Source organism: Natator depressus, chromosome 12, assembly GCF_965152275.1.
Source record: "Natator depressus isolate rNatDep1 chromosome 12, rNatDep2.hap1, whole genome shotgun sequence".
NCBI classification, from domain to species: Eukaryota; Metazoa; Chordata; order Testudines; family Cheloniidae; genus Natator; species Natator depressus.
The window spans coordinates 10,896,152-10,904,509 of NC_134245.1; the positions used below are offsets into that span (position 1 = coordinate 10,896,152).

The following is an 8,358-nucleotide window of genomic DNA, read 5'->3' on the forward strand; positions in this document are numbered from 1 at the left end:
AGAGATTTATTAGCTGCTTTAAATTTCAGGGTAGTTAATGGACAAATTGATCTCCCTCAGCAAAGCACTCTGGCGGTACACACACCAATTTCAGCTGGGACCCAACACCAGGTTGAGGAGAAACTCCGCTGTGCTTATGTGTTTCTGCATAAAGTTAAAATGAGGAATAACGTGATGCCTGTACAACAGAAGTGACGGCGCTTACCGTTTTCAGTCAGGGAAGCTGATTCAGAGGAACTTAGAAAACTTGTTCAAAAGGACATTATTGAAGAGATCGACTCCTTGGAATGGGTTTTACCTGTAGTAGTGACGCAGAAGAAGGGTGGAGGCATTCACCTTTGGGTGGACTTAAGGGAGCCAAATAAAGCTATTGCGACTGACAGCCATCCTCTTCCTCACATAGAAGTATTTGCAGAACTCCATGGAGTCAAGATGTTTTCTACCTCTTGATTTGCAGACCGCATACTACCAGGTTATGTTGCATATGTTGTATCTTAGGTCGACCCCGCACCCCACACCACCCCCAGTGTAGACCAGGGCTAAAACTGTAAACCCCCACCATCAAGAGAAAACCATTACCAACTGTGAAATATTAACTTACCAGAAGAGGTGTCATCTCCTGCCCAACAAATGAAGGCCTATAGACACTAGACAAGCCATTGTGGAACATCAGTGGAGAAAAGACTTTTTTAATTGCTCCCCTAACACCCATGAAGTGGAGGAGACATGCTCAAACCCTCATCCCATCAGCTTGAGCTCAGGGGGAAGCAAATAAAATCCCTGTCAAGAAAAATCATCATCACTATACGGCTTAGTATCTGGAGAGGGCAATATTTCTAAGCAAGCGATCTCCAAGCTACTTATTTTGGGTTAGCCCTAAAGGACATACATAGCAGCTACTATCATCTTTTGGAACCTAAGACTAATTTATTTGTGTGTGTACGTTTTACCTGCTTTAGCCTTTTAAATCACTCATTTCTTTTTTCTAGTTAATACATTTTTAGTTAGTTTATTACAGGATTGGCTATAAGCATTTACTCCTGGGGGAATTCTGCACCAAACAATTAAAAATTCTGCACACAATATTTAAAAAGTCTGCATATTTTATTTGCCAATATAATCATGCCACTGTCAATTATTTTGGTAATTTATTTCAAAATACCTGTCAGCAAGTATGGCTATAACAATATGGACAACAAAAAAAGATTCCACCAGGAGTAGAGAGTTAAAGAAACCTCTACAACAACCCAGTACCTGTTTCTGTTATGCTTTTGTTGGGCACCTCAGTCTGGGTGTATCATACATGCCAGCTGGGTGCATCTCGGGGAAATTCTGCCCCTCTGGTCTTTAGTTCATTCTTGTTTTTTCACTCTGCTATATAGAGGTTACCATATAGAGGTTCCCAAATAGAGGATACTGCCAGGGAGGAGGGGCAGAGGGAGCTTTAGGGGGAGTAAGTTGGAGGGGGATGCTGGAAGGGATATTTGAGTGGTGGTGGAGGGGTGTGTGCACGTACTGGGAGGGGGCACATAGGAGGGTAGAGGGGGCTGCACAGAACCTCCTCTGGCCCAAACACTCTCCCCCACTTTCCCCAGAGCCGAGCTATGGGGCTAGACATCCAGCCCAGACACCCACACCCCCTTCCACCCAGAGCCAAGCTATGGGGCCAGACACCCGCACCCACAGCTATCCGGGGGAGAAACAGCCCAATGCTGGTCAGACTGGGCTTGTATGAAGTTTCCTGAATACCACCTCCTTTCTTCAGGATGTGCTGGGCAGCTGCCAGGAACCCTCCAGCTCCCACTTCCCTTCCCTCCCTCTGTGAGCTGGGGAACTGAGCTCTGCCAAGTCTAGCAGCCCCTAGTGGTGGCCAGCAGCTCTGCAGCACCAATTCTGCAGGGTAAAAAATAGAATTCTGTGCAGAACATTAATTGCGCATAAATTCTGCATTCAGCAGTGGCACAGAATTCCCCCAGGAGTAAAGCATTGTCTTGGGTAAGAGACCAGGGATAAGTGACTGGTCTTATGGGACTGGGAGTAACCTGAATATATTTGTGATTTTTGGTGTAAGGGCATCTATCACAAAGGCAGGCCTGCCTGGGTGGCAAGATTGACTGAAGTGCCCAAAGGGAGACTATCTGTGACTCCATGTTAAGGCTGTTATAGTGCTTGAAGAGTTCACACTTGGTTGGTGAAATCTAATTATAGAACATACCACCAGCTTGGGATTTGTGCCTAGTTCCTTGACAGTCTGCCCTGGGACTGGCACTCATGCTTGTGAGCTATTCTAGACAGCTTGACAGCAATACCGGGACATCTCAAGTCAAACCACTTTATGCTCAAGACTTGGCACTGACAGCGTATAAGCCAATGCCTCTAGTTACTCAAAATCTGCCGGTAAAAGGGTCTAGGTTTACAACCAATACCTTATAATCCCAAAGTTAGTGTTCTTGATTTAGGACCCTTTCCCACAAATGTTACTGAAAATACTGCTTACTACCCTGAATAGTTCCAATGAGATTACTCCTATTAAAATCAACAGGACCTCTCTCGCAAGAGTAAGCCCTGTGCTCAGTAGTGTTTGGTGAACTGAGCCTTTAAATTAATTTCTTGAAGGGAGAATTGTGTAAATACACTAACAATAAGAACATTTACAGCAGATAAGAACTATTAATTAACTATTAATTAAAGTTAATGCAAAACGTACTGCTAAACTGAGGTGGACAGGTGGTACAATACATGGGAGTTATTTGCCTCTTCTCTTTCAGAACTGAATTTCTGAATAAATTACATTCACTATATGCAGCCACCCTCTAGGAAGGTAGGGAACAGTAATATCCTCTGTTTAAACACAAGATACTGAGTGACATATTGCACTACTTATTTGGTATTGTTCGGTATCCAAGTAAATATGCTTTTCTGTCACTTTTTCTAGTAATTGAGACATACTGAATCACTGGTTTCCAACAGCATCCATGCACACTTTATACTGAGCCTGTTTATAAGGATGTACAGTATTAATCAAAACTGCTATTTCCTAGCTACATACCCTGATTAACTGTAATAATAAATGGGAGCACATCATTTTAAAGATATTTCCCTTTGGTTCTGGCACAACATTTAGTGTCTGAAAAAACAGCTTTTACATAACTTAAGTCCAAAATAAATATTTCCATGACTTCAGTAGTCCAGTATAAAAAGCTTTGTTTAAATAAACATTTCCCTCCAGTGTTTGCAACTTAACTTTCCTGCATAATGCTAGTTAGTGCATGAGAACTGGAAAGGGACATTAACTGAAACAGAATCTGCATGCAAGATGGATGCTGACTAGTTATTGTCCAGGCTGAGAGAAATGAAGGTAAACTGCAGAAATAATGAAAAGTTAGTTGTGCAATATATGCTTTGTTTTAATTATCTGGGGGCAGCATAGGTAAGGAAGCTTATTTTTAAAAATATCCTTGGCCCTATTAAGATAACTTTGCATTGGCTCAGTACCACAAAGCAGCCGTAAAGCTGTTTTAAATGGCCTGATAAGGAAAGTCTAAGAGGTAAAGAGCAAGTGGAGCTCCCTTTATGCCACTCTTCAATTCTCAGTGTAGGAAATGTTTCTTGGGAAAGGGTGTGGCCAGCACACCTGCTGCTTAGCTGACCCTCAGCTATTTTAATGGCTCCTCAGAGGCTATTCAGTAGTGAGTCAGAAGAGGGACCTAAAGTGGCCCCAGCAACTCCTATAAGCAGCCACCTTTGTCCCATGATCCAAGAAAGGGGGGGGGGCTATTTTTAACTTGACTGCTTCCTTTTAAATTATAGGTAAATAATGGCATTTCAGTATTCAGATATGAATCAATTTAGTCAGAGAGAAGACACTGTTACCACCATTAAGTAAACAAGCCAAAGGAGTTAAGAGCCAAATGACAGACCTCTCAATCTGCTCCCTTTAATGAACCCATATGAGAAAATTCAGCAGCATGGCAATTGTAAATGATTAATCACAATCCACAGTTTCCCCAATTACTGATGTAAAAAGCTTATTGAAAGGAAGGAGCAGTTATGGGGAATATGCATTATTTTTTCTGGAAGGGAACATAAAAGGCTGCCAAGAGTCTAACAATTTTACCTGTAGTAAGGTAAATCCACCCCTTTGGATCTTACACCTACTTGCAATTTTCAAAAATTGTACCTGATTTTAAAAGCATACTGCACAAAAGGAGCTTGATCCTGTGCTCTGTACACCGAAGACTGTCACAGAAGTCATGCGAGTTTTAGGTGTGCAAGCAATATAGTATAGAGCCCAAGATGTTCCATTTAGTTTTTTATGCAAGCATAGAGCATGCTTTTATTTTATAAAACAATAAGTCTTTTATAAGCCATTTGTACAATGGGCTTAAAAAGAAAGCAAAACATTAAAAAAATGTTATAACGTGCAATGGCTCTATTGGACTTACTATGAACTGTGATTAACTAGTCTTTCTGCATGATAAAAAAGGAATCCACTTCAACTAGTTTTACCCTGCATGCTGTACTAAGTTACTGCCAAACTGAATTACACAAATCTCAGGCACTTGGAGGCTCATGCACATAAGGCTCATTAGACAAAGTGCCCTGATAAACTAAACAAAAGTCCTTTCTTCTAGAATTTAAATATTACAGTAACACTTATGTGGACATTAAAATCACAAGTGCATCAAAAATGGCTGACTCTCAGTCAATAATGAAAAGAAATACAGCAAAAATCTTTACTTGGAATATGCTGCCTTTAATAAGATAGAAACTAAGACTAGGCACATCTATTTGACTTTAAAATAAGTGGAACTGCATTACTATTCCCAGTAACTGTTTATATTACTTGTTTCTGGAACAATACATTAGAGCAATACAAAAAAAAAAAATCTACTTTACTCACAAATCCCTTCTTACTATGGCCTGGAAGAAGAATGTGAAGAGTACAGAACATATGTCAGTGTGCTAACTGAATTGCATTTGGCTCTCTCAAAGTAAGCAATGCATTCCTCTCAGTTTGCATCTTCCCCTGCTTAAGTCAACACAGAAAACATTTGCATGATTTTTGTATTGCTGGAAGAACAATCCTAGATTGAACTTCATTCTCATTATCCACACCCGAAATAAGCACTTCACTGTGCCAACCTCTTATGGTTGCTTTACTATTTCACAGATGCTGAAATAATCCCCAAATTGAAGAATAAGGAGATATCCTCAATCTACTACACCTACTACGACTGGTCTGGGACAAAGCATATGATTTGTTTAGTTTAGAAACCACTGCCCCTTTGCAGATACATGCCACGGTACAAAGAAACAGTTAAAGGCACACCATGCTTTATTATGCATGTTCAATATTCACATTCGACTCCCTTTCCACCACCCAACACCATCAGAGGAAGTGTGAAGCATCAGGCATAGAAGCACAATGGATGTCAGCAGAATGAATTCACCAAATAGGTAACTTCACATTTGGCCTTAAATATATTTGAGGGATTTCTTGAGGGATTTCTCCCTCCCCTTTCTGATTCATATTCATAGGAACTACATTCACTAGCCTGTCTCAGCCACTTGATGTTGCTAGCAACCACGACAGGAACGAATTAGAAATTTCTGCAGTGGGCAAAAATCATACAATCACTACCGATAATGGGGGTACACAAGGAAACCATTTTGCAACCTTTACTACAGCATTAGGTTGTAGCTAATGCTAGATCACAAATGCTACATTTCGTTTGTATGCTGCTTAACCACGAATTTGCAAACATGGGTGCCCTACAAAACCCACTTCACTGCACACATGAGAGGGTTTGCAAGATGCAGCTAGGGCACTGTTTTTTGCATATTTTGATTCAACCTCTTCCTCCTCCCTCCCCTTTCAGGAAATTAAAATAATGCAACTGCTTAAAAGCATATGGAGCGTGCAGCTTTGTTCCCAGTGGTGCACTACAAAGCGCTCCCCTAAGAGAATCCACTCTTCTGTCTCAAAGGCATCACGAAATGCCCCGTACGGACTTGAGCCTCGCAGCCACAAAGCCGCGAGGCGGAGGATTTACCTGGGGTGTCCGTCCCCCCCCAAGCAAGTGGGGCGCTGAGGCTGCCGCATCCAACCCTCCGGGGCTGAGGGGCGGCTGGAGTCACTCACTGTGCCTGCAGGAGGCGGCGGAGGCGATTTGATACTAGTCCCATCGCAGCCCGTGGCAGCGTCCCGGGGAAAGAGCAGCAGAACCGAAGCCTCCCTGAGCGAGCGGGAGACTCAGCACCTGGGCGCTGAACAGCTCCACACAGACCCGCGGGCGGAGCCAGCCTCGGAGCGCGCAGCCTATCGGCGCGCGCCGGGGCCGGGGCCGGGGCCGGCCCCCCCTCTCTCCGCGGGCAGCGCTGCCGCCGCCAGAGCCGAGCTCACGGTTTGACTCCGCCGCCGGAGCTGCGGCCCGCGGATTAACTCGGGCACGACCGCGCTCCTTCCTTCTCCGTGCTGCTTGCCTAAAGGGAGCCACCTCGCGTGCCGAGGACTGAAGGAGAAACTACATCTCCCACCAGCCTCCGCGGCCGCTCCGGCTGGCCTCTGGGATTTGTAGTCCTTTGACTCGGGGACGCTGCGTTCAGGAAGCCATTGGCCAGGCTGCTACGTTCGGCCTGAGTAGGCGGAACGAGCGGGGGAGGGTCGCTGGGAGAGGCCCTGGGGCCAGGCCTACGTTTCCCAGCATGCCCGTCTGTGAGGCGGGAAGAAGTCTGATCCGCGTGCCCGGGTAGCCGCTGGTGTGGTAAATTGGCCGTTGAAGGCAGCCTCGTGCCCGAGGGCAAGCCCGAGCCAGTGGGAACAGGCCAGTGCGACCTCTGCCTGTTGCCGAGAGCCGGACTGCCCAGGCCACGGCGCCCCGCTGCCGGGCGGTGGAGCCCTTCCGTTCACACCGCCCGCCCGCCGGCCGGCCGGTGCCCAAAAACCCACAGAACAAGCTACCTGCAGCGCCAGAGCCGGCTTTCTTCAACGCCTCCCGTGCCTGGTCAGCTCTCCGGCGGCTCGCGGCAGCAGGTGTGCGGTATAAACGCCCCGCCCAGCTCCTCGTGTGGTGCGACAGAGTCTTAGCTTTTACTTGGGGGAGGGGGGGAAACGGAAGTTGTAGTCCTCGGTGTTGCGCAGGAGAGCTGAAAAAACGTGACCCCTAAAGGCTCAGAGGGCAAATAAAACCATGTTGAAAATACAAGGCACGGGTTTGAAGCTGATTGCAGAGGGCTAGTAATACTTCATGGAACCGTAGAACGGGAAGGGACCTCGAGAGGTCACCTAGTCCCGTCCCCGGCGCTCAAGGCAGGACTAAGTCTGCTCTAGGCCAGTGGTTCTTAACCTTTACTGCAGCCTGCACCCCTTTGGGTCTGCAAATATCTTCTCGCGCCCCTTATCAAAAATCGTTGAAGTAGGTCAGTTCTTTAAACCTAGATATATTTTTTGTTTGTATATTACAGTAATCGTTAAAAAACGTATAATGTTCATAAATACATAGGTTTGATGAAACAACGTAGCTGTCCTTACGTGTCTGTGCTTAATTTGTGTTTTCGATGATTTACCTTCTAAAAAAATCTGGCATGTCTCGCATCCCCAGAAAGGGCATCTCTCATCCTTAGGGGGTGCATGCACCCAGGTTAAGAACCATTGATCTAGACCACCCCTGACAACCCAGTGGGCAACCCAGGTGTTTGTCCAAACTGCTCTTAAAAATTCCCAGTGATGGAGATTCCACAGGCTCCTTAGGCAATTTATTCCAGTGCTTAACCACCCTGACAGTTAGGAAGTTTTTCCTAATGTCCAACCTAAACTGCCCTTGCTGCAATTTAAGCCCATGGCTTCTTGTCCTATCCTCAAAGGTTAAGAAGAACAATTTTTCTCCCTCCTCCTTGTGATAAAATTTTTCAAGTACATAAAAGGTTGTTATGTCACCTCTCAGCTTCTCTTCTCCACACTAAACAAACCCAATTTTTTCAGTCTTCCCTCATAGGTCATGTTTTCTAGACCTTTAATCAATTTTCAGTATTAATCAAAATGTTTGTGAAAGTTTCTGCAAACTTAGCTGGAATTTAAAATTTATAAGAAGAATTGTTCCAGGCTGAATTTTACTGTTTTGTAGATAAGTATCACTAAATACTGACACTTATACAGTGCTTCCCAGGCCATTCTAGAGCACAGTGAGGATTGTTCTGTAACTGTTTTGCAGTGGGGGAAACTGAGGCAGAGTTGAAATTAGGCATAGAACCCAGTAGTCCTGCCAGACATACACATTCTACCCATTAGACTGCAAAAGAAAAGAATGGGGGGCTGTGCTTGGTAGTTACAATTTAAGGTCCCTAATTAATTAAAAA

General features: G+C 44.8%; 1 protein-coding gene across 1 annotated transcript in view; it reads right to left on the reverse strand.

Moving 5' to 3' along the window:
- Positions 1 to 6,304, reverse strand: part of SMPD3 (sphingomyelin phosphodiesterase 3) — a 248,842-nt gene extending 242,538 nt beyond the window's left edge. The window contains exon 1 of the mRNA XM_074968581.1: positions 6,057 to 6,304. The gene's annotated coding sequence lies outside the window, so the exon portion shown is untranslated. The remainder of the gene's footprint in view (positions 1 to 6,056) is intronic.
- Positions 6,305 to 8,358: the final 2,054 nt, after the last annotated feature.